Consider the following 27246-nt stretch of genomic DNA (forward strand, 5'->3'; position numbering starts at 1 on the left):
TTATGTGTCCGATTGTGAAGTCAATGGATTTACTAAATTCCAGTTTCAAAGAGCTTGGTAATCCATAGGACCATAAGCTGATGGAGAAAGGTCAAATTATTTAGAAGACAATATTGGGAAAACTGGTTGATTATACTGAAAATAACAAAAATACCTACAGATTAAATGCAGATTAAAATTATAATGATACCACTATTAACACCTACTGTATTGGCAAACACAGCTGGGAAAAGCTGAGTGTTGGGGAGGGTGTGGAACTAGAGCAGTGGTTCCCAAACTTAAGTGCATATTGGAAACACCTGGGGAGCTTCAAATACTAACTCTACCTCAGTTCCACCTGCAGAAATTCTGATTTAATTAATTCAAGGTACAGCCTAGGTGGCTGGGCACCACTGGGATTAAAAAAACAAACAAAAACTAAAACAAAACCAAAAAAACTGTCATGGGGTACTGGTGCCCATGTAGACATTCTGGAGAAAAATTGGCACTACTTAAATTATATGTACCCAAGCCACATGATCCAGCAATCTGGCTCCTGAATCGACATCCCAGAGAAGCTCTCACAAGGGCCTGAAGGACACATACACGATGATGTTCATCCCAGTGTGGCAGTAATAGGCCTGGAGGCAATCTGCTCATAAGTTGCAGGGGTGATTGAATCCCCACGTGGACGCATTAAACAGCAGGTTGGAAACAAGTGTCTAGCATGCAGGGGGTCTGTCTGGATATGACATAGAGAGTCATCACTATATCAATGGCATTTAGAACCACAGAACTTACTGAGATCACTCAAAGCTAGGATGTAGGTTTATAGATAAGAGAGGCAAAGTCCACACTGTAGATATTTCCACATTTAGGGAAATGGTACAGAAAAAGGAGCCAACAAAGGAGCATTAGATGGAGGGGCTGATGAGGAGGGGAAAGGGGGAATGTAGTGTCAGGAAAGACTCGAGAAGCTGGAAGTGGTCAGCCATGTCACCCGCTGCCAAGCAGTCCAGCAGGCACGACTCTGGCAAGATGTCAGTTATCTGTGATCTTGATTAAGAGTTATTTCCTTTTTGTGGTGGAGACAAAGGGCCAATTAAAATGGATGGAGATTATACGCAAATAATGAATCATGGAACACTACATCAAAAACTAATGATGTAATGTATGGTGATTAACATAACATAATAAAAATAAATAAATAAAATAAAATGGATGGCGAGCAGAGTGGGAGGTGAGGAAGAGAAGGCAGGGAGTTAGTTAATCTTTTTGTGGAATTTTGCTGGGAAAGTGAAAGAAAAACAGGATGATGATCCCTAACTGTCTAAAGGGAGAAGTGGAACAAGGTAGATCTTGTGCTAAAAGATGGTTATTATTAAGACATATTGATCATCCTGGGGAAGTACCTAGTGAAGATGATTTGATTAATGTTGCAGGAGAGAAAGGGAGCAAGGTCCTCGAGAAGGTGTGAGGGGGTGGATCCCAGCACACATGTTTGGGGGTGCTATGTGTCTGCTGATGCAGGTCAGTTGATGGAATTGGGGATGAGAAGTCATAACTATTTGTTTTTCTTTTCTCTGTGAATATGAAATACAATTATCATCCAAAAGTGAGAGGTGCAGGGAATATTGGAGATTGGATAAGAGAGAACTTACTAGAGAATTACTGCTGTTGGCTGGATTATTCCTGCTGTGAGAAAGGTTGCAGTTTAGATGCCATTTCCCTGAGAAACCTTCTCTTAGCTGCTTTAATACTCAGAAGTTCCCCTGTCATGGCACTTACCACATTATCTTGCCATTAGGTTTATTTGCGTGTTCCTTTTTACCACTTCCTAAGTCAGGGTCTAGGTTCAGAGTTAGCAACCCTGTGTCTGGCTCAGTATTCACCACAAATATTTGTTGAATGAATTGGGGTGTGTGTGTGTGTGTGTGTGTGTGTGTGTGTGTGTGTGTGTGTATAAAGGCTTTCTGTCAACAGAACTGATATGGACTTTAAGCAGATTTTAAGGCATAAACGATTGTTTTCAGCCAAGTCTAAAAGTGCCCTCTCAAGGATGGAAATAAATAAAAGCTACTTATTAAATAATCAATAACACTGTCACCTTGATTGGAGATTTAAGTGTAATTCCTCCTAGAATAATCCCACAAGTTTTTTTAAATAATTGTAGCAATCATTGCATATAAAGAGATAGTGGCCTTTAAAACTCAGAGAGCTAGTCATGGAGAAATGTCACAGAAGGATGCAATCTTCTCAGTCCAGGCTTTGTAGGGATAAAATCTTAGCACAACAAGTTCCTCTCAACATTTACGTCAGTGAGATGATATTTAAAGTGAAATCAGTTCAGACAGATATTACCTTGTTCTAGACTTCTCTGGGTTCCACCATACTCTTGATAGACTGCAATTGTTTTGTTTTGTTTTCCAAGAAGCTATATTCATATTTGGAGGAATAAATTCTTATTACATGTTCCAGCTAATCCTTTAATAATGGAAATCAGAATGGGTGGCTGACACTTAGATGCCCTTAAAATTATTTTGCTCAACGACGTTGGCTGTGAAACAATGTAGCTATTATATGCATGAGATATGCATGCATGTTAAACCGTATTTTTAAAAGCTGGATCTGTTATGACAAATTTCTTTAGGTCCTACCCTTTTCCGACCAGGGAGAATGTTTTTAGCTATTAAAAATATGTACCAAATCACTTTCTAGATTAGGAAGAAAAAAAAAAATAAAACATTTGTCTTTGGGGGCTTAGAACTAAATGATTATAGTCAAAAAGGTCTCAATTATTTGAGTTAAAACATACATTTCTTTCTTTCTTCTTTCCTCCCTCTGTCCTTCCCTTGCTCCCTCCCTCTGTCCCTTCCTTCCCACCTTCCTTCTTTGTTCCTTGTTATCTTTCTTTTAAACAAACATTTATCAAGGGCCTACTATGCGTCAGGAAGCGAGGATTAAAAATGCAACACATGAAAGGCACACTCCACTGGGATGGAAAAATACATCAGCAAATAAGACACAGAGTAATATGTGCCAAAAAGGAGATAAAGTTATCTAAGAGAATAGCAGTTGAAGGAATTCACATTTTTTAGAACACAGGCCAAAAGCTGGAGGTGTGTCAGACAAGTCTTCGGGAAGAGGGTGACATTTGAGTTGAACCAGTTGACAGATAAGTAGAAGACTAGATTAAGATAATTGGTAAGTCAATTTAAATAATCTCAAGGAAAATTTTAATGGCTACAGTTGGTTATTTAAAATGTGTTAATTTCCAAATAGATGGTTGTTTCGAAGATGTTTCATTGTTACTGATTTCTAATACAACTCCATTATGGTTAGAGATTTTAAAATGTATTAAAACTTGCAAAAATATTTTTTAAAAAATAAAATGAATGAAAACTTGCTTAATAGCCCAGCATGTGGTCTATCTTGGTGAAAGTACATGCCCACTTAAATGAAATTTAGTATGAAGTGGTTGGGTATATTGCTCTAAGTGGAATTTTATTTTTTTTAATTTTATTTATTTGAGAGAGCGAGCACAGAGCTAGAGAGGGAACACAAGCAGAGGGGAGGAACAGAGGGGGAAACAGACTCCCCTCTGAGCAGGGAGCCCTAAGAGGGACTTGATCCCAGGGGCCTGGGATCATGACCTGAGCCAAAGGTAGACGCTTAACAGACTGAGCCACCCAGGCATCCCCATGATTGTTGATGTATCTATTTCCCCATTAAATTCTGTCACATTTACTTCAATTTTACTTTTAAATTTTGTTATTAGATACATACTCTTACAATTGTTAAAATTGTTACATCTTCCTGATGAATTGACACTTTTATCATTTTAAAATATCTCCCTTACTTTCAATACTTTTTTTTCAATAATACTCTTTATTTTAAAGTCTACTTTATGTTATTTTAATATGTCCATGGCATACTCCTCCCATTCAATGTTTACATAGTGTATGTTTTCCATCCTTTGACTAACAGCCTACATGTGTCTTTAGATTCAATGTGTCTGTTGTAGACAGTATATAGTGGAGGACTGCTTTTCCATTCTGTTAGTCTTTGTGACTTAATTGGATTGCTTACTCAATTAACATTTAACATAATGGCTGGTATGTTTGGATTTATAGCTACCATTTCACTATTGTTTTTGATTTCCCATATACTTTTTGTTTTTCTTTTCTTTTCTTTCTTGATATCTTTAGGGTTAAATGATTTTTGTTTTTTATAACTTTTTATATCTATTTAAAAAGCTATACCTCTTTATGTTATTTTCAGTGATTAGAGTAGAAATTACTATAAATATTTTTAACTTTTCACAGTTTTATAGAGTCAATATTGCACTACTTTATGCCGAATGTAAAAGCCTTGGAACTATATAGCCCATTTATCCCCATCATCATCCTTTTTGCTCTTTGTCATATTTATTATACAAATGTATATGTAAATACCATGATTAAATATTATGGTTTTTCTTAAGTTAAATCATATATTTTAAAGGTATTTAGGGATGCCTGGGTGGCTCAGTCGTTAAGCGTCTGCCTCCGGCTCAGGTCATGATCCCAGGGTCCTGGGATGCAGCCCCGTGTCAAGCTCCCTGCTCAGTGGGGAGTCTGCTTCTCTCTCCCCCTCTGCCTCTCCCCTTGCTGTGCTCTCTCTCTCTCTCTCTGTCAAATAAATAAATTAAATCTTAAAAAAAATAAAGGTATTTAGAGGAAAAATTGTCTTTAATATTTACTCATATGCTTATCATTTCTATTGCTCTTTATTCTTCCTGAAAATGTAACTTTCCTTCATTTAGCTTTAACTGCCTTTTACAATTATTCATAGTGCAGGTCTCCTGGTGATGAATTCTCTTAGCATTACTTTATCTACAAATATCCTTATTATTCTTTCATAATGAAGGATATTTCTGCTGTGCATAGAATTTTGGGATTTACTTTCTCTTTCACTCCCTCCAGCACCTTGAAAAGATCATTTCACTGTGTCTGGCCTTTGTTCTGATGAGAAAACTAACCATTCCTATTGTTTACCTATATGTAGGCTGTCCTTTATCTCTGGCTGTTTTTAAGTTTTTCTCTTTATCTTTGGTTTTCAGCACTTTTTTTAAAAAAAGATTTTATTTATTTGACAGAGATAGACACAGCAAGAGAGGGAACACAAGCAGGGGTGGTGGGAGAGGGAGAAGCAGGCTTCCTGCTGAGCAGGGAGCCCGATGCAGGGTTCGATCCAAGGACTCCTAGATCATGACCGGAGCCAAAGGCAGTCGCTTAACCGACTGAGCCACCCAGGTGCCCCAGTTTTCAGCAGTTGGACAATGATGTATCTAGGATGTGATGTGGCTTTGTGTTTATGCATCTCATCTGCTGGGGATGCACTCAGCTTCTTGAATCTGTAAATTTATGTTTTTTGACATACTTAGAAAATTATGGCATTTTTTTCAAATATTTCCTCCCATTTTTCTCTCCTCTAGTTCTAGGACTCCAAGTCTACCTTTTGATATTATCCCACACGTTATAAGGCTCTGTTCGTTTTTTCTCTTTCCATTTTCATTTCATTTCCAATTCATTTCCATTATTGTTCAGTTAGATACTTCCTATTGACCTATCTCCATGCTCACTGACTCTTTGCCACCACCAATACATCAGTCTTGAATTATATTTTCAGTTCTAGAACGTACATTTAGTCTTTCTTCAAATAATTTCTTTGAGGTATAGCTTACATACAATAAAATTCATTCTGACTATTCAAGGTAACAATGTTTAATAAGTTTATAGAGTTGTGCATACCACCATAAATTAATTTTAGAACATTTTCGTCATCCCAAAAAGAAACCTGGCGCTTATTTGCAGTCACTTCCTATTCCCATCCCCATCCCCAGGTAAACACGAACCTTCCCGTCTTTATTTTCGTATTCTTGACATTTTTTAAAATGGAATCATAGACTATGTGGTCTTTTGTGTCTGGCTTCTTTGGCTTCATGTAATGCTTTTGAGGTTCATTCATGTGTACATGTATCAGTATGTCATTTCCTTTGATTGCTAAATAGAACCCAATCATATAAATATACCACCTTTTATGTATCCATTGTCAAGTTGATGGACATTTGAGTTGCTTTTACTTTGGGGTTAGTATGAATAGTTATGCTGTGGTCATTCATGTAGTCTTTTGTGGGCGTATGTCTTTATTTCTCTTGAGTAGACACTTAGGAGTAGAATCACTGAGCCCTATGGTAAATTTATCTTTAACATTTTAAGACATCGTCAAACTGTTTTCCAAAACGATTATACCATTTTATGTTCACGTTCAAAATGTATGAAGGTTATAGTTTCTCTACATCCTCCCAAACACTTGTTGTTAACTTTTAAAAATTACTGTTATTATAACCATTCTTGTGGTTGGAGAATGGTATTTCACTGTGGTTTCAATTTGCATTTCCCTAATAACCACAGATACTGAGCATCTTTTCATGTGCTTATTGGCCATTCATGTATCTTTTTTTGGTCAAGTATCTATTCTATCTTTTGCACATTTTAAAATTGGTTTATTTATCTTTTTATTATTGAGGCGTAAGAGTTCTTAATATCATCTGGGTACAAATCCGTTATCAGATATATAATTTGCAAATATTCTTCACCTGTCCCTGTAGCTTATCTTTTCTTTCTTAATAGTATATTTTAAAGTGCAAAAGTTTTCATTTTGAGTATGTCTAACTTAATTTTTTTCTCTTATTGCTTGACCTTTTGGTGTCATAGCTAAGAAATTTTGCCTAACTCTGGGTCAGGATTATTTACTCCTACTTTTCTTCTGAGAGTTTGAGCTCTTACATTTAGGTCTATGATACATATTGAATTAATTTGTGGGTATTCTGTGAGGTAAGTTTCTAATTTTTTTTTTGCATGTAGATATCCAGTTGTCTCAGCATGATTTGTTGAAAACACTGTTTTTAAATCATTCATTTGCCTTGGCATGTTTGCTGATAATCGGTTGACCATAAAAATAGTGGCTTAATTCTGGACTTGCAATTTTGTTCCATTTATCTGGATGTCTGTTCATATGCCAGTATCCTACTCTCTTGATTGTAGCAAGTTCTGAAATTGGGAATTGTTACTCCTCCAAATTTGTTCTCTTTTTTTCATTGTTTTTCATAGTTTAAAAAAATAGTTCCCATTTCTCTGCTGATATTTTCCATTAGTCTATCATGAGTATATTTCTCTATATGTTCTTGAGCATAATTATATTAGCTGCTTTACAACTCTTACCTATTAATTCCAGGGTCTCAAGGTTGATCAATAAGGGTCACATTTTTTGTTTCCTCTGTATCAGTGAATCTTGAACCGTGGTCCCGACATTGTTCATGCTATGTTGTAGAGAGCCTGGATTCTGTCACATTCTTCAATTTTGTCATCCAAAAAATGTAGAAATATCAATAAAATTAAGAAATGACCCTTTGCAATTCCCTGATTCAGGCACCAATCATCAATGGATAATATGTCTTTTCGAGTAGAGTAGTTGCATAGAATCTACATACAGCCCCACAGATTACTTGCTAGTTAGGAAGTGAAAAATGTACTTTAAATGAAATGATATTAATGCCTAACTCCAGGAATCAAACCAGGGTCAGCAGCAGTAGGGGACCATGTTACTTTTTATATTTTCTGATATGATGTGAAGTACATAGTTTCATGTCTGAAGTATTCTGTAAAACATATTTAATCTGAATCTAATCAAACCTTTAGCTAGGCACTAGGAGACATAATGGAGAGGAACAAATTAAAACACCAGGGAGAAACAATAAGACAAATTCAAAATGTGGAACATTCCATAATACAGTTGGTCAGGACTCATAAGAAAGTTAATTTCATCAAGTTAAAAAAATGCAGAAGCTTTTTCTAGATCAAAATAGACTAAAGAGTTATCACTAAATGCAGTGTAAAAACTTTGGATGTTTATTCCAAAAGGTCAGCTTTATGATATTTTTAAAGCAAAACAAGGATGAAATTTGGATAGGGAAGAAGACTATATGATATTAGGGTTATCTTTTTCTTTGTTAATTTTATCAACCATGATAATAGTTATTTGTTTAGATAAGAAAGTGCTCTTTTTTCCCCTTGAGATGCATACTGAAGAATTTAGAGGTCAACAGTCATGATGCCAATAACCGATCCCGACATACTTTTGTTGATCTGCCCTGTCCCAAGACTTTCTCATTTTTTTCCCCCTTTGGAAAGAATGCAGGACAATTTCCATGCCAGTATCTGCCTTTATCTTTCATACCTGGGAATTTTTTCTTTATCCAGACATAACATCAGACGCAGAGAAAAAAAAAAAAGATGAGACAAGGTGAGAGAAGTTTCTATTGTCTCTGGGGCCTTCCATTATGATGGATGATGAAGAATTGGCTGAATATATCTCCCAGATCTGGATGTAAACATCCAACCTTCCTGCCTGCTGCATCCTTGGCCTGATGGTGCACAGCACAAGCTGATGCTGACCCCAGAATGTGATGGCTTGATTCCACCTCAGCAGTTTGAAGACAAGTCCTTTGAGGGCATTCTATCAGAGATTCCATCCTCCCACTGCTCAAGAAGGTCCTTCCCACCCCACCCCCACCCCTTCATTCCTGAAATAAAAGCTATTGAATAGTTCAATCAGCTTCATTAGGTGGCCGGTGTCAAGTGCTATTACACTCTCTGCTGTGATTTGATGATATTCCATCGCTTTGTTATTTTTCTGCTCCTAATTGCTCCCTATACTTTTGACATCTCTATTGGACTGATGTTAATGTCAAGTTGTCCTGATTCATGTGTTCTATTGAAATCTGGTACTGAGGCAGCCGAAATATGAATCAGATGAGGAGTTTTTGAAGTTCTCTGCCTATAAGTCTTTCTTTTTGACTTCTGTAGCACCTAGAAGTAGTTTTATTTTTGAGAGAAGAATAAAGGCTTATGAGTTTGAAATTTTACATGATGTTAAAAGTGCATCAACTAATGTTCAGATTAGAAAGGGAAAAAAGATTGAGAAGTAGTATAAGAATACTTAATAGTGTGTAAGTTTTTGGACAAATGAAGATAAAATAAATTTTTCATAAAAGCAATAAGTGCTCATGGACAGAAAAGAGATAAACACACACACATTGTGAGAACAGAGAGGCCAAGGAAAAAAATAAAAGTCAGCCATAAAGAACTTCTCCAATTGGTTATCTTTCAGTGGTACAACTTTAGAGATTTTTTTTTTTTTGCATACAAATATCTACTTCCTTGTTTTTTTTATGAATAAAAAGCAATGAGACATTATGCATTTATTTTACAACCTGTTTTATATATATCATACACTGCTGATTTCATGCCGGTAAATATAGATGTTTATAATTTTTATGGTTTTAGTGTATTCCATACTTTAACAATTAATTTAAATAATTTTCTTCTTAACATTTATATCGTTTGAGAAGTTTTCTTAATGCCAGCATGTCTAAAAAAACCACTCTTTCACCTAAACCAATCACTCCAACAGTCAGATCTGTGGTTCTACTTTGTAAAAATTCCAGCCTGCTGCCTCCCACAATGAATTCTATGACAGACAAATCCTTTGCCATGTAAATCCGAGAAACATGAATACTAAAGGAAAGCAGTCTTTATTACTCACGGATTCTTGAGGTTCCTAATGTGGCAATCATTCTTGGGAATGTACACCAGAGGGCTGTGGTCATCATCCTTGCCCAACCTCATTTCCTCACAGAGCATTTTGAGGACCTAGTGTTCCATGGAAAAGACTTTAAGTAACAGTGTTCTGATTCCATAAAATCACCATCTTTCATTCATTTCTATTTGGATATTCTGGTACCAAATGAAGATCAAACATTTTTCCCAATAGATTTATCATTTTTATAATTACTAATTTATGACAAAAATTGAAATTCACAGGAGTTAAAGGGATGTTTATTGTGTATCTACTATGTGCCAGGTATTATGTAAAGTCATAGGGATAAACATACCCATAGGAAGCAAGCCCATGAACTTCTTCATCATCAGGCCCAATGAATACCTAACAATTTTTGTATACATGTAGTGTTTTGCTGTCCATGATCTGGCCAATCAGAAAGTCATAATCTCCTAGGCACAGAGACTCAAAGCCAATTCAATGTAATCTGGGCCTGTTGTGACTGCTGAGAAAGCAGTAGCAACTGGTTCCTCTAGATTTGGACTTGAGAGGAGTTGGTTATGGGGCTGCTGGCAGCCATTTTTGTCACAACCCAAAGTCTGAGGATCAAACCAAATGGATAAGAGCTAAGCCAAAAGATAAAGGATAGACCCTGATGGGCTGAATCCAACTGTTCTTGATCCATGTGGAATTTAGTTACATAAGCCAATTTGGGTTGGGTTTCCTGTGACTTACATCCAAAAGGGTCCTCACTAATATAATATTGTATTTCTTCTCTTGTGGAAAATTATTTAAAACACGTTAGGAAACTTTATCGGCTGAGATTTGGCATAAAATGAAATCCTTTTTGATGATTTAGAAAAATGTAACATGAATTCTAAAAGTTGTTTTTTAACTACATCTTTGATCTCAGCATGTTTTCTTAAGACTGACCTATTTTTTCCTAAAAGTGGAAGCATAATGAATTGTGATTAGTTGAAGGTTTCATTTAGGTTTGGTTTTAGTTGACAAAGGTCTTACTGTATATAATCATCTCAGTAGATGATCGAATAACCTAGATAAGTTTAAGCAATACTTACTTATTTCTCTGAAATTGAGAGAATTATTTTTACATGATCCTATATGAGCTATGTTTCACTGAAGCCTGAAGGAGTCCATTTGAAAAATGGATTACACCAGAGAAGTCTCTGATTCTGAGCTTCCCCTATATTCTAGATTAAACTAGAGCCCCACCCCCCAACCCTATCTTAACAGCATTTTCATTGGTCACTTATTCTACTCACCCCAACCTGAAGTGATTCCTCTGAGGACTCTCCACCCCCCGACCTCCCACCCCCCACGCCCGGGTAGAATCTGCTAAATTTCCACCTCAGTAATTTATCCTATTTTAAATCTGATCTATAAAGTGAGTTTTTCTAAATCTCTCTGCTCAAAGCTTAGATCCTTGGGCTGTTTCTCTCCAAAGGTCAAAGCTAGGATCTTGAGCAACAGCATGCCATTTGTTCAATGAAGCTCAGACTGGTCTTTTGCAGACAGTTTAGTCTAGAAGATTTACAAAAGTTCACAATAATAAAAAAAATCTGCTCAGATGAAACAGACTAGCAAGTTTTCATGGTATTATTCAAACAGCTGCTATACATATATAATTATATTATATAAATCTCTAATACTAACTGGATAGGTCAAATTATGGCATCTTTTTTTTTTTTAATATGACAGACAAAAGCTGGAATATGCCTTCTTATGATGAGGAGTTCTCTTCTGCAGTGTGCCAGGAGAAGGCTCAGAATGCAAAACATCTTTGCCATTGATTTCATTTAGGCTGTAAGATTTGCATTCAAGAGATGTAGATTTACAATAAAATAACTGAATTCCTCTCACTCCTTGTCCTTTTATCTTTCCTACTTCATGAGGAAAACATCCTGAATTTCCACACAAGGACAAACTATTTCTGAGCCTTTAGGTTCATGAGCCACCTTGATTCAATTTCCCAGAATGGCGAATCATGCTTTATTCTTTTTATCCCATTCACCAACTTATGAAGAATATTGTGTAGGCTTCTGCTCTGAATTTGACTGTTTTCACAAGTATATATACTTCATGTGCTCAGTGGTTCTGTGAAATCTGTATGCCAGAATTGGCAATGATGTGGCCAGTGGGAAGAACAATATGGAACAATATGGAAAGAAAAAATGGTGTCTTGATGGGCTATTCCTGTAAGATGGGATTTCCTAAAGTATACTCTATGGAATGTAAGCTATTGGTTTGATCAAGAGTCAAAGAGAGCAACAATGCCTTTAAGATAGAGGACAACATATAACTTGCAATAAAATCATGGCAGCATAGCAAATGGAATACAAGAATATAAAAGGAGATGTTCAGAAGCCACTTAGGAAATTTTAACACTATCTTTTTTTTCTCCTTTAGAAATTTGACAGCACACTAATTGAGCCCAGTAAGAAGTCATGGCCTTATTTTTCCATTAAAGTTATATTTGAGGAAAGAGTCAGACATGGTATGATTTCATAAGGTTATAGAAACAGCCCTCATTAACATTGGGAGGTTAATTTTTCCAGCAATGTTTTGCCTATTTCCATTTTATTAACATACCAAAGTTGTAAAGTTGTACCTTATATAAGCAGGCTGAAATTCTTAGGAAAAAAGGGAGTATAAATATTTTGTAAATGTGGTATTGTCTGTTTGCTTGAAGCAGATAGTATAGTAATATTACATATTTATGTCATCACCAATTAACACTTTAATTTGCTCATTTGCAAAGTCTGAGGCACTATTCACTGAAATTAACAGGCCGACAAAGAGCAGAACTCATACTCAATACGTCCAGTCACTGACAATCCTGAATGAATACTGATCAATTCAATCAATACCCAAGAACCTGAAATTAAATTAAATTGAATTAGTAACTGTCTCCTTGGAGTGGCTTATGTAAGTAAGTAACTTTATTTGGAATTCATTGATGTCCTGTTTTCCACGCAAATCGTCAGCTTATCTGTCCTCAGACCACTTAAAAGAGGGAAGTGACCAAATGCATCAGGAAGCACCCAAGGAACATATGCATGGATAAGCAATTGGAAGAAACTTTGTCTTCATTGCAGAGGGAAACACTTCGGGTGCTCGTCATGCTTCATGAGCCATTGCAGCCAGAACAATGCTGGTGTTGGGGTTCTCCTGGAATAATGTCAGGCACAGGTTTAATGGGCTCTCATTCAGTGAGCCTGCTCAGCTATTCAGTGTGCTTGACTGTGGACAGATGATTTCCAGTGTTGGGCAGGGTGTGGACATGACTGTGGCTCAAGAAGCTGCACCGAAGCTTTCCTTGAACTTTGATTTTATACCACTTCCCTCGAAACATGAACCAGATCTCTTTTACCTTTGTGTTTAGAACCTCCTTCTGGGTATGGATAAGACATATTTCCATTAGGAAGGCTGCTAGCTTCTGGTTAGTTACTGAGAAAATTAGTATGTCAGCAGAAAAAGCATGGGGTTTGTGGTTGTAAAAAAGGGAACAGACACACTTTTCAGCTTGGGCAGGTCACTGGAGTTCAGGGTTCTTGTGGCTAATTTTAAGCTAATAGTAACATCCTTCCAGATCAAATTAAGTCATGCACTTGAAATTTCTTTGTAAACCAGGCAATGTTATGAATTTTTGTTATTGTCAGTGAAAGCACTTTACTTGCTTATCATTCATATGCATTTACATGTTGCATATTTCAAGATAAAACAAGTTGCTGAAAATCAGCTAATGCAATATGAAAATTGTATTTAAATTTAGCCCCCAAGGTCTCTAATACCTGAAATACATGATTGAATTATATGCTCTAGAAACAAGAGAAAGAATGAGCCTACTGGTGAAGGGTGAGGTGGCTAGAATTCCCTTCTATTCTTAATGACGAAATAGTTGCAAAATCCAAGAAGGTCAAATTAAGAGGAGTTTTCTGACTGTGAACACATTTTTGGAAAAGGCACGGAGAGCTCAGTACTTATAGTTTTATAAAAGTATAATTATTTAAAACTTTGCTATAGTTAAAAAAAACTGCCATATTTATAGGCTACTTCTGTGGTATTAAACCTGTTTCTTTTTTCCTCCCCCTGCAAACGAAAATATTTAGTGGTTTTTAAGAGGTTCCCCTGGTTGAAATCTTCTGTACAATACTTGTTTAATGAGCTGATTAACAACTGTTACTGAGAATTAATGAATCAAATCACAGTGGTAATCACCATATTGCAAATCACTGTGTTGTATTAGGTTATGATGGAGCCATACATTTTACAGTGACGACTCTTTTGTATAATGAAGGTATCTGAACAGATTGTATCCCAGGTCTCATTGAAGGAACTTCAATAATGTTTTGGATACAAGAAAGTCTTTTGGAATTCCCTAAACAGCAAGCAACAAAAGACTCTATTAGTAGAATATTATTCCATTAAGCACAAAAAAGCATTTTGATTTTAAATCATTATTCAGAGTGCTTTTGAAACCTATTTTAGTCTTTACATACTTATAATCCAAACACATAGAAATCTTGCCATCTGATAAGACATCTGCTTTAACATGATTTGCAGTTGGAATGGCAAATAAAACGTAAATGGCTACTGCAAAGGGATTTTAGTTTTGATAATTTGCTGCATTGCCAGAGAGTTCTCATTTCAGAATATTTAATAAAATCATTTTTTGCATTTAAGATAGTTTTTGAAATCTTAGTCTTGAGTTTTGAATTCCATTAGCGAATGCTTTCATAATGAATAGTTACCTCAATGAAGATGTTACAAAAATAAAGAATAGATAACTATGACTCTGTTATCTGAGCAGCAAATAATGTGTTTTTATGGGCTAATATTGAAATGAGAGGTAGAACTAATTGAGTTCGTGTAGCTGGTTTTCTAATTATTTGAAAACTAGAATTAAACATTAGCCTTATGTAGGTTACATTTTCCCTTTGCCACATAGCCTCATGGGTCAAGCATTTTTAAAAAGTCATTGAAAATGACTTCTTGCTACCATGTTGCCCAAAATGGCTGATTGGATTGAAATATCTGTCCTTAATGAATGTACTCAAACTATGTATGCAGGTCAAATAGAGAGAGTTATATAAAATAAGCTTATCAAATTCAGAATATTTTAAACAAATTCAATATTTATCATTTATTCTAATAAACACATAAGATGATCTAATAAGAATTTCATAGAAGGCTGAATGCCAAGTTGGACTTACTGGGGAAGACCCATGTACGAAATAAGGTTTTCAGTTGAAGATCAATTCATTTCAGCAGGCTAAAAGTCCCATATACACAGATTTTTAAACAACTGTACTTTTTAAAATTTTGTACAGACATTATTTCTAAAAATACCCCATCCTCTGTTAATCTTCAATTTAATTTAATGTGAATATATGCGAGTTACTCTTTAACTTTACCCCAACACAAACCACTCATCAACCAAATTAACCTCCTCACTACCTTTTAATGGAAACCCCTTTCAGAATGTAGACAATGTGTGTAGGTTCTGCGGCCACATTTCCTGGATTCAAATGCCAGCTGCACTGTTTACCAGCTGTGTGACCTACTTAATTTCTCTATGCCTCAGTTTCCCCACTTATAAAGAGTTCATATGTATCTCTCAATAGGCTTTATGTAGATGAAGGGAGCCAGTGCAGATTTTCTGCTTGAACACTCCCAATGTTGAGTGAGTACCAGTTGTAACGGAAGGAATGAGAAGCTAGTCTCTAGCTTTACTATTATTACTGTATTATTTCTAATTCTCATAAGAAGCCTGTAACCTAGGAAGTGTCCTAGTTCCTTGATGCAGAAACTAAGCTTCACTAAAGAAAATTTTTAAAAGTACAATTGATGGACTTAGGAGGACATAAAAATGGAATCATGGAAAATGCCCACTGAAAGCCAGAGAGAGCAGAAGAGAGGGAAAAAGGAAACAAAGAACAAATGAGTGGAAGGTTGCAAGTATGATAGATATTGATCCAGCTGTATCAGTTATCACTTTTTTTACTTTTTATTTTTTTAATTTTTTAAATGGTTTAAATACACTAAAAGAGATCATTAGATTGAATTAGGAAAAAAGCTCCAACTGTGTGTTGTCAACAGGAAAGGAGTTTCTCAGCCTCTCCTTTCTGGTGACCTGGACAGGGCTGAGAAGCCCTGAACAGATGTTTTTCGTGCGGCGTCTCTGAATTTGGATTTGTCTGTTTTTTTCACAATGAGGCTGGGGTTATGTGTTTGGGGGAAGGAAGTTCAAAGAAGTAAAGTGGCATCTTCATCGCAGCTTATCGAAAGTATATTTTAAAAACATGACTTACGGGGCACCTGGGTGGCACAGTCAGTTTTGGCTTAGGTCATGTCTCAGGGTTGTGAGATCAAGCCCCGTGTGGGGCTCGGTGATCAGGGTGGAGTCGGCTTGAGATTCTCCCTCTCCCTCTGCCCCTCCTGCTGGTACTCTCTCGCATGCACTTTCTCTCTCTCAAATTAATAAATAAATCTTTCAAAAAATTGAAAAGTAAAAACATGACTTATCACTGCAGAGGCCAACCTTGCTCACCTGGACAATGATGCTGATTCTGGTGGACAGCCGAGGCCTACAATGTGCAGTCTCTCCCAAGCAGTACTGAGCCTTTTCCTCTCACTGTTAGTCCAGCCTTTCTTTCAAAAGCCAGTTCCAAGTCTTCAGATTCTCAGAGATTTCTGTCACCTGCAGCCAGCTCCGGGGATGTGTGACCCATGCAGGCACACAGAGCTCCTCCCTTGGAAGGGCCCCATACTTGATCAAGCGCACCCAGTATCACCATCTTAGAATGAGGGGCCAGCAGATTATATGGGTGGCCCTGATTGCAGCTCATCGGTGTTTCCCATCTTTGAAATCCTAGGCCATTCATTTGCTCTTATCACAGGTTTCTTGTACCATCCCCCTTAACTTCCTAGGTCTCTACTGTCTCTTCTAAATGAATTACAAAATCTTTAATATCTGTGTTCTTATTCATTGTTGTATCCCATCAGTATTCGGCCCAGAGCTCGAATATAGTAGGTGCTCAACAAATGTTTGTTGACTGTGCTAAGGTTCTGCTAATATTTAACTCAGTGGAAACACTGTCATGAGGTCATTCAGAGTAAAAGGCCCTGTAAATTACAATGTAAAAAAAAATAGACGATCTTGATGAAATATTAAAAGACTGGGAATTCCATATGGAATCATTAACACAGAAAGGTGATCATTGTGCAATCGAATCAGGGGACACACAGAAAAGTGAATTACCACATAACTTGTATAGAAGAATTTTAAACCTATGAATTGTATAGGTCGGGGGGGAAGTAGGCAGAGGATGGGCCTCATCTTTACTTTATGTATCAGCATTGTAGCAACACCTGTACCCTGATTGGGAGCTCTCCTAGGTATGAGATTATGATTCAATATACTTCGGAGGAAGATAGGGGGTCTGCACTTTAACGAGTGTTCACTAATTCTCATAAACAGGGAAAGTTGGAAAAACATCATACCAACAATAGGATTTAGTGAGTGAACAGGCTTGCTAGAACAAAATAAACCAGCTTGCTTTCTGAGGGGTCACCAGGTAGGGATGGGCTTCTCAGACCTCCATTTTTTTTCTATACTTTGCTGCCATAATCACTGGCCAGAGCTTTTCTAGTTGTTAGTTGGCATATAATTGGCCTGATGCCATCCACACTGCTACCCTGTTCTCACCTGCTGGCATATTCCCAGTCATTCATGTTGGGCCCTTGTGCTGTTTCCTTTTCTGCAGATATGGTGAAATACTGCATTCTGTCAATATCATTAGACTTTCTTCCAGAGCCTCCATGGGGCTGCAGGCCTGGGGTTTGAAAATGTTGCCTCGACCCTCCTATCCTCTCTTCTCTGGCTATTGTCAATGGGGTTAGAGGGCATAGGGCCCAACATTTATCCCATGTAGCTTGAAATATAATGCAGTTTTATCAATGTCAGTATATTTTTTTCATTGCAGAGGTTTTATTTCAGTTCTACCCCCTTGCCTTTTTATAGGTTAACCAGAGGATGTAAACGTTTCTTTCTTTCTGGAAAAAAAAAATTGTTGAAGTTCTAGTGGATTTACAAATTAACCCTTTGAAACGGGCCCTTTCTAAACTAGGAACTCTCTGTTTTAGTTCCCAGTGGGTCTGGTTCTTTGTGTGTATATTTATCCAATTGTCTGATTCACTTAAGTTTGTAACTACAGGGTCTTGTTCTGGGTTTTAGAAATGAATAGCTCTAAAAAGTGAGATTATATTCTAGTGTCCTGACCATGCCAAATAACCTTTTGAGTATTTTGCGTGTTATGAAGTGCACACAAGACTGAAAGGAATCATGTTTGAGAGATGAGAAGGATTTTGCATGCACACAGGGCCTAACAATCAAGAAATGAGGAAGCATATGACGGGCCAACCCAGGTCTCCTCTGGGAGTCCACCCACAGGAACATGGGCTGGGCAAAGAGCAGGGAACAGAGTCCCTCAAGGTCAGATCGGAGGCAGTCTGGGGAAGTATGGCACATCTGTTATTAACTGGGAGGTGACAAAGCCTATAGGGGGTGCTGGTGCCCGGCAATCAGCCATTGGGTGACTCAGTTTCCACACAAAACTCACGCTGATCATGCATCAGGAAGGATAAACCCTGAGGGGCTGGGAGTGGCAACAGCCCTTCCCCGAAGCCTTGTAATGCACAAACCAGTGTGAGGGGCGCCAGGTCACCCAACCGTCATTTCAGAAACCATTCCTTTCATCGGAAGAAATAACATCAGCCCCTCACTGGCTTCTCAGTGTAGGAGATGACTTTATGCACAGTGATTTAAAAAAAAAAAAAAGGTAATTTAGGATCCACTGCCCCTTTTGTAGCATACAAGTTATAAATTACAGTGTTAAAAATGTAGCCGTTTTAGTTCCCAGCGGGTCTGGTTCTTTGTGTGTATATTTATCCAATTGTCTGATTCACTTAAGTTTGTAACTACAGGGTCTTGTTCTGGGTTTTAGAAATGAATAGCTCTAAAAAGTCAAAGCAACAATCATTTCTTTAAAACCCAGATTGCCCTGCTTGGAGTCATATAAGGATAGCTATGTGATTATCCAAAACAGCACTGACCTAGAGACAAAAGATCTTGGTAACTCCCCATGGCAACGGGAGTTGTTACTTTTCTCGTTGCTTTGTATGGGGCTCTGTCAGCGGAGACCCGCTCCAGGTAACATTGATCTCCTCCACCTTCTTCTAAAGTGAGATGGCCGGGGTCTATTTTGGATGATAAGTAGATAAGGACTATGAATTCACCTTGAGAATAAATAAAAATAGCTCATCTGACCTTTTATTTATTTCTCTCTTATAATAAGAGGAAGTTAACCTACTTAATGTGAAGGAATCATCTTTCCTGCTCAGGCATCATGATGGCTTACAAACCTCAAAACCTGCTTTTTATCGGATTTTAATAATTTTTAAGCCACGAGAAGAATCACAGGTCTTATTTTTTTCTTTCTTTAGTATCTGCCTCAGTCGATGCCAAGATTCATTACTGCAAATCTCTGAAAGAAAAGACAGTATAAGCTTTGTAACTGGGACCCAACTGGTTATTTGCAGGGAAGCCCCCATACCATCCACATTCCTAAGCACCTGCTAGGGCTTTCATTTGTGGATTTCAAGCTGTGAACATAAACTCAATCTAACTTTTATAGACTGCACATAAAGAACGCTTGCAAATCTGGGCTACGATAAAAGAAGAATATTAAAAGTGGTATGATTTTGATCATCCCCTGGCCACACAAAGTAGCCAGCTAGCTGGGTTGCTTGCCTCCTTCTGGCTGCCATGTGTTTATTGAATATCTGTTATGTGACAGTCACTTGCCTGAGTCTTGAATTATCTGAGAAAAGAGCAGACATGCTCCCTCTTGTCGCAAAGGTCATCAATCTACCCGAGGCCAAAGGGAAGCAGGCTGCAGCTGCAATGCTGCCTGTCATAGGCTTTGAACCCCTGAGTTCAGGATGTTCTAAAAGCACAAAGAAAGGGCACCACTCTGTGCTGTTCAGGGAAGGCCTCCCAAGCCGGCTGTGCTTTGGGAACTAGACGCAGGCCCGTTCAACAGGAAGGTCAACCACTCCCATGGCTACTGACTTAAAAATCCTATTAAAAAGCAAATATGCCGAAGATTACAGGGAGACCTTTTTGTCCTACTTTTGTAAGTTCTTATGAATCTATAATTATTTCAAAATAAAAAGTTTAAAAAAATCACCAAAAATGTAACACTTTAGGAATCTTCTTGATGGACCTGGTGTCCAGGTCCAGGTCCAACTTTGTGAGCATGTGACCTGTGCAGTGACACAGGGTCCCTGGTCAGAAGGGCCTGAGGTGCAGAAAGAACTCAGCAAAGAGTCAACTAGGTACCTAAAAGCACACAGTTCGGTTGTGTCTAGGACTGACCGTTTCAACACAGACATATTTGTAAGAGAGACTAGGAGAAACGATAAATGATTCCTAATGATACCTGTGGCTTGTTTTTGTAATATGTATTTCTGTTTTATAAGCACCTGAAATGTATGATAATCGGATTGTTAAATAGCCTAGTAATTATATTCTAGTGTCCTGGCCATGCCACATAACCTTTTGAGTATTTTGCGTGTTATGAAGTGCACACAAGACTTAAAGGAATTATGTTTGAGAGATGAGAAGGATTTTACATGAATAAGGATTAGGGGTGGGAAGAGAAGGGGATGAGGGGGAAAGAGACAGGAAGAGACAGGGAGGGAGACGGAGTGGTGGAGGATAAGGTGGTTAGAGACAACTTCTCAATGGAGGGGATGCCTGAGCAGAAACACGAAATGAGGTGAGCAAGCAAGTTCCAAGTCCCTGACAATAGAACATCAGAAGCCAGAGTAATGGAAGCACAGGGGACCAGTGGGAGGGGGGTGGGGAATGAGGTCAGAAAGGTGTCACGTGAGACCTGGTAGACTCCAGTTTTATTCTAATTTGAGTGTTAAGACATGGGCTGATAGAGGTGTGCTTTTGAGTTATCACTGTAATAAGCTGAGAACACCCCCTGCCAAGGTGTCGGGTGCTAATCCCCGGAATCAGTAAGCATTACCTCTTAAGATAAAAAGGTCTCTGCCGATGTTATTAAGGATCTTGAGATGGAGAGATTACCTTGGATTTTCTAGGTGGTCCCTAAAGGCCATCACAAGTGTTCTCATATGAGAGGCAGAAGGAGATTTCCCACACACACAAGAGGAGGAGGCAATGTGACCAGGGAGGCAGGGGCTGCAGTGATGTGTCCACAAACTAAGGAATGCCAGTGGTCCCAGAAGCTGGAAAGAGGCAAGGGATGGATTCTCCCCTACAGCCTCCAAACGGAGCAGAGCCCTGCCACCTCCTCGATTTCAGCTCACTGACACTGATTTTGAACTTCTGGCCTCGGGAAACCGTGAGAGAATAAATTTCCGTTGTTTTAAGCTACTTACTCTGTGGTAATTTGTTACAGCAGCCATAAGACCTGGATACAGCAGCAGATGGGTATTTAAGGACATGTCCTGGATAACGTCACAAAACAATAAGTGTAGCTAGAGAAGATGTCGGAAGGTGAGCGCTGACACCTCCAACATTTGGAAATACGAGAGAAAGAACTGTAATGAATTGACAAATGACTTCCATATGTGTGTGACACCATGTGCGTGGAGTGGAAAAGTGGTCACATGGAACTAAATCACCTAAACAGAGGTGATCATAAAATCCTCACTATTCTAGGAATTTGCAAAGTTCTTAAGAAATGCACAGACTTTTCCCAAATTAGGTAAGATAAATGTAATCAATCTCATGTATATCCTAAAGGTTAGGTCATTCTAGCTACCATCAGAATATCTGTCACAAGTGTGGTGATTATTTTATTTCCTTTGGAACATACATGTGTATGTACATGTGTAAATGTATTTAACACAAAATATTTATATCAAGTTTGGGGGAAAAAAGCACAAATAAAATGATTCATTATGGTTTGTCTGAATGGAGCCCATAGAAAATGTTTTAAAATGTTGGGTTTAAATCATAGCTTAAAATGGGAATTAGCATGGTGTTATTGATCTGACAGCCTTGCGCATGTCATCATCTGATTTATGATTGAACAGGTAGTAACCTCTGACAAATTTAATCTTCAAAAATATGGGTCTTTTTGCCTGAGTCAGTGGAGTCCTTCTTAAACTTAGATGATGCATCATGTCATTTTCAGTAATTTGAGTGGGTATTTTCTTTGTGTGAAGTAAAATTAGGTGATGAAATATGCAGTCCTTATATGAAATAATGTGGTTAGGAACAAATTACCATGAGTAAAAATTGAATGAGTGGAAATCTCCTTAATAGGAGTCAAATTATTTCAGCTGAGGTAAAAAGGATGGAGTTTTGGGGACACTGGGTATGTCCACATGAGCAGAACCCAATGTCTTGTTTTATGTATTCATTACCCTATGACGCAGGAGACCCATACAGATCCATGGTGCCAGAATGTCTCATTGAAACAGAGACAATGGGGAGGGGCCAGCTGGATCTGCGTAATAATTTTGAATTATTATTTTTTTCCCTTTGCTTCCTTTCCTCCATCTTACTCCTTCCCTCTGTTTCTTTCTCCAAAAAGATCCTGTTAGCACAGAAAAATGAGGCAAGTCAATAACATCCACCCAAACAGACAGGATATATTGAGCCAATTCAAAGCTGGGTGAACAGCAGCTGTGGTCTTGCCTGTGAAATTAGTTTAGAGGTGGCTTCTGCACAGTGAAGCATCAGAGTTCTTTCATTTATACTTTCCTATAAGCACTGAAAAATGTGCACTTAGGTAAAAACCTATTTGCTGAGATTTTACCATGTAAGCTTGTGTGTAGACATGTGCAGGAGAGAAGAAGAGAAGAAAGAAAGGGGGACAGAAGACACTTTTCAGTCTATTCTAAAGATTTTTAAAGCAGGCAGCAATGAAACAGATTGACCTTTTATTACTTCTGAATTGAGGACAGCTTCCTCCCTTTAAAGCTTCAATTATATTGCAGGTTTTTATGATTTTGGAAGATACCATGGTAACTTAGGCAATGAACCCAGACCAGGCTGATGTGTTGAACTGTGTACCATAAACCTCTGCAGTTTTACCAATCTGGCATCAGAAATTACCCAATTACAATGTTTTTAGCTTAATTTTCCAAATGCAATTAGAATGTGTGGCTTATAGGAAGATAAGAAGAAAAATAAATAAAACAGGGTATATGTAGATTATAGATTAATTCACTTGAAACAGGACTTTTAAATTTCGAAAGGAAAATTTCAGTTTTATCAGATACTGAATCATTTATAACTCCATTGGTGGTGTTTGCATTTCAGGAAGGATTTAGCAGTCTACAATTATGCTATGTTGTTTTGAAAAATTATTTAATGGCATGGAAAAGTGTTCACAATAAAGTTAGAGTGGAAAATAAGGTTATAAAAACAGTAGATATTATGTGAATCCAGTTTTATTTATATGTCCTTGTATAGTATATTGATATTAATATATCAACAGCTTCATATACTGGATAGGTATATATAACATACATACACATATGCTAAAAAGATAAATGGTTTTCTTTTTTATGATTTTCTGTTTGTTTTCCTAAAGTTTATAATGTGAAAATTTTATCTGGCAACATGAAATCTAATACACACACATACCAACTTATTTTATTAACATATAACATATAATTTTTTCAGGGGTACAGGTCTGTGATTCGTCAGTCTTACACAATTCAAAGTGCTTACCATAGCACATACCCTCCCCAGTGTCCATCATCCAGCCACCCCCATCCCTCCCACCCCCGCTCCACTCCAGCAACCCTCAGTTTGTTTCCTGAGATTAAGAGTCTCTTATGGTTTGTCTCCCCCTCTGGTTTCTTCTTGTTTCATTTTTCCCTCCCTTCCCCTATGATCTTTTGTCTTGTTTCTCAAATTCTTCATACCAGTGAAATCATATGATACTTATCTTTCTCTGATTGACTTATTTGGCTTAGCATAATACCCTCTAGTTCCATCCACGTCGTTGTAAATGGCAAGATTTCATTTTTTTGATGGCTGCATAATATTCCAGTGTGTGTGTGTGTGTGTGTGTGTATATATATATATATATATATATATACACACCACAATTTCTTTATCCATTCATCTGTTGATGGACATCTAGGCTCTTTCCATAGTTTGGCTATTGTGGACATTGCTGCTATAAATATTGGGGTGCAGGTGCCCCTTTGGATCACTACATTTGTATCTTTGGGGTAAATACCCAGTAGTGCGATTGCTAGGTCATAGGGTAGCTCTATTTTCAACTTTTTGAAGAACCTCCATACTGTTTTCGAGAGTGGCTGCAACAGCTTGCATTCCCACTAACAATGTAAGAGTGTTCCCCTTTCTCCACATCCTCGCCAACATCTGTCATTTCCTGACTAGTTATTTTAGCCATTCTGACTGGTGTGAGGTGGTATCTCATTGAGGTTTTGATTTGGATTTCCCTGATGTCGAGTGATGTTGAGCACTTTTTCATGTGTCTGTTGGCCATTTGGATGTCTTCTTTGCAGAAATGTCTGTTCATGTCTTCTGCCCATTTCTTGACAGGATCATTTGTTCTTTGGGTGTTGAGTTTGATAAGTTCTTTATACATTTTGGATACTAGCCCTTTATCTGATATGTCATTTGCAAATATCTTCTCCCATTCTGTCAGTTGTCTTTTGGTTTTGTTGACTGTTTCCTTTGCTGGGCAAAAGCTTTTTACCTTGATGAAGTCCTGATAGTTCATTTTTGCCCTTGCTTCCCTGGCCTTTGACGATGTTTCTAGGAAGAAGTTGCTGTGGCTGAGGTCGAAGAGGTTGCTGCCTGTGTTCTCCTTTAGGATTTTGATGGACTCCTGTCTCACATTTAGGTCTTTCAACCATTTGGAGTCTATTTTTGTATGTGGTGTAAGGAAATGGTCCAGTTTCATTCTTCTGCATGTGGCTGTCCAATTTTCCCAACACCATTTGTTGCAGAGACGTCTTTTTTCCACTGGACATTCTTTCCTGCTTTGTCGAAGGTTAGTTGACCATAGCATTGAGGGCCCATTTCTGGGCTCGCTATTCTGTTCCATTGATCTATGTGTCTGTTTTTGTGCCCGTACCATACTGTCGTGATGATGACAGCTTTGTAATAGAGCTTGAAGCCTGGACTTGTGATGCCACCAGCTTCGCTTTTCTTTTTCAACATTCCTGTGGCTATTTGGGATCTTTTCTGGTCCCATACAAATTTTAGGATTATTTGTTCCATTTCTTTGAAAAAAGTGGATGCTATTTTGGTAGAGATTGCATTAAATGTAGATTGCTCTAGGTAGCATAGACATTTTCACAATATTTGTTCTTCTAATCCATGAGCATGGAACGTTTTTCCATTTCTTTGTGTCTTCCTCAATTTCTTTCATGAGTATTCTATAGTTTTCTGAGTACAGATCCTTTGCCTCTTTGGTTAGATTTATTCCTAGGTATCTTATGGTTTTGGGTGCAATTGTAAATGGGATTGACTCCTTAATTACTCTTTCTTCTGTCTTGTTGGTGTATAGAAATGCAACTGATTTCTGTGCATTGATTTTGTATCCTGCCCCTTTACTGAATTCCTATATGAGTTCTGCAGTTTTGGGGTGGAGTCTTTTGGGTTTTCCACATAAAGTAGCATATCATCTGCAAAAAGTGAGAGTTTCACTTCTTCTTTGCTGATTTGGATGCCTTTTATTTCTTTTTGTTGTCTGATTGCTAAGACTAGGACTTCTAGTACTATGTTGAATAGCAGTGGGGATAGTGGACATCCCTGCCCTGTTCCTGACCTTAGGGAAAAGCTCTCAGTTTTTCCCCATTGCATATGATATGCACTGTGGGCTTTTCATAGATGGCTTTTATGATATTGAGGTATGTACCCTCTATCCCTACACTCTGAAGAGTTTTGATTAAGAAAGGATGCTGTAGGGCACCTGGGTGGCTCAGATGGTTAAGCGTCTGCCTTCGGCTCAGGTCATGATCCCAGAGTCCTGGGATCGAGTCCCGCATCAGGCTCCCTGCTCCTTGGGAGCCTGCTTCTCCCTCTGCCTCTCTCTCTCTCTCTCTCTCTCTCTCTCTCTGTGTGTGTCTGTCATGAATAAATAAATAAAATCTTTAAAAAAAAAAAAAGAAAGGATGCTGTACTTTGTCAAGTGATTTTTCTGCATCTATTGAGAGGATTATATGATTCTTGTTCTTTCTTTTAGTAATGTATTGTATCACATTGATTGATTTGCAGATGTTGAACCAACCTTGCATCTTGCTTTGGGATGGAATGTTCTGAATATATCTGTGAAGTCCATTTGGTCCAGTGTGTCATTTAAAGCCTTTATTTCCCTGTTGATCTTTTGCTTAGATGATCTGTCCATTTCAGTAAGGGGGGTGTTAAAGTCCCCTACTATTATTGTATTTTTGCTGATGTGTTTCTTCAATTTTGTTATTAATTGGCTTATATAATTGGCTGGTCCCATGTTAAGGGCATAGATATTTAAAATTGTTAGATCTTCTTGTTGGATAGACCCTTTAAATATGATGTAGTGTCCTTCCTCATCTCTTATTATAGTCTTTGGTTTAAAATGTAATTTGTCTGATATAAGGTTTGCCACGCCAGCTTTCTTTTGATTTCCATTAGCATGGTAAATGATTTTCCACCCCCTTACTTTAAACCTGAAGGTGTCTTTGGGTCTAAAATGAGTCTCTTGCAGACAGCATATCGATGGGTCTTGGTTTTTTTTTTTATCCAATTTGATACCCTGTGTCTTTTGACTGGGGCACTCAGCCCATTTACATTCAGGGTAACTACTGAAACATATGAATTTGGTGCCATTGTATTGCTTGTAAGGTGACTGTTCTGTATATTGTCTCTGTTCCTTTCTGGTTTGTGTTGTTTTTAGGATCATTCTTTGCTTAGAGGACCCCTTTCAATATTTCTTGGAAGGCTGGTTTCGTGTTTGCAAATTCTTTTAGTTTTGTTTGTCCTGGGAGCTTTTTATCTCTCCTTCTATTTTCAATGACAGCCTAGCTGGATATAGTATTCTTGGCTGTATATTTTTCTCATTTAGTACTCTCAGTATATCATGCCAGTCCTTTCTGGCCTGCCAGGTCTCTGTGGATAGGTCTGCTGCCAATCTAATGTTTCAACCATTGTAGATTACAGACCTCTTGTTTCTATCTGCTTTCAGGATTTTCTCTTTGCCTCTGAGACTCGTGTTTTACTATTAGATGTTGGGGTGTTGACTTATTTTTATTGATTTTGAGGGGGGTTCTCTGTGCCTCCTGGATTTTGATGCTTATTTCCTTCCCCAAATTAGGGAAGTTCTCTGCCATAATTTGCTCCAATATACCTTCTGTCCCTCTCTCTCTCTTTCTTCTTCTTCTGGGATCCCAATTATTCTAATATTGTTTCGTCTTACGGTATCACTTATCTCTCGAATTCTGCCCTTGTGATCCAGTAGTTGTTTATCTCTCTTTTCCTCAGCTATTTTATTCTCCATCATTTGGTCTTCTTTATCA

Source organism: Callorhinus ursinus, unplaced genomic scaffold, assembly GCF_003265705.2.
Source record: "Callorhinus ursinus isolate GAN/ISIS: 27379988/994484 unplaced genomic scaffold, GSC_fseal_2.0 scaffold6, whole genome shotgun sequence".
Taxonomy (NCBI): Eukaryota; Metazoa; Chordata; class Mammalia; order Carnivora; family Otariidae; genus Callorhinus; species Callorhinus ursinus.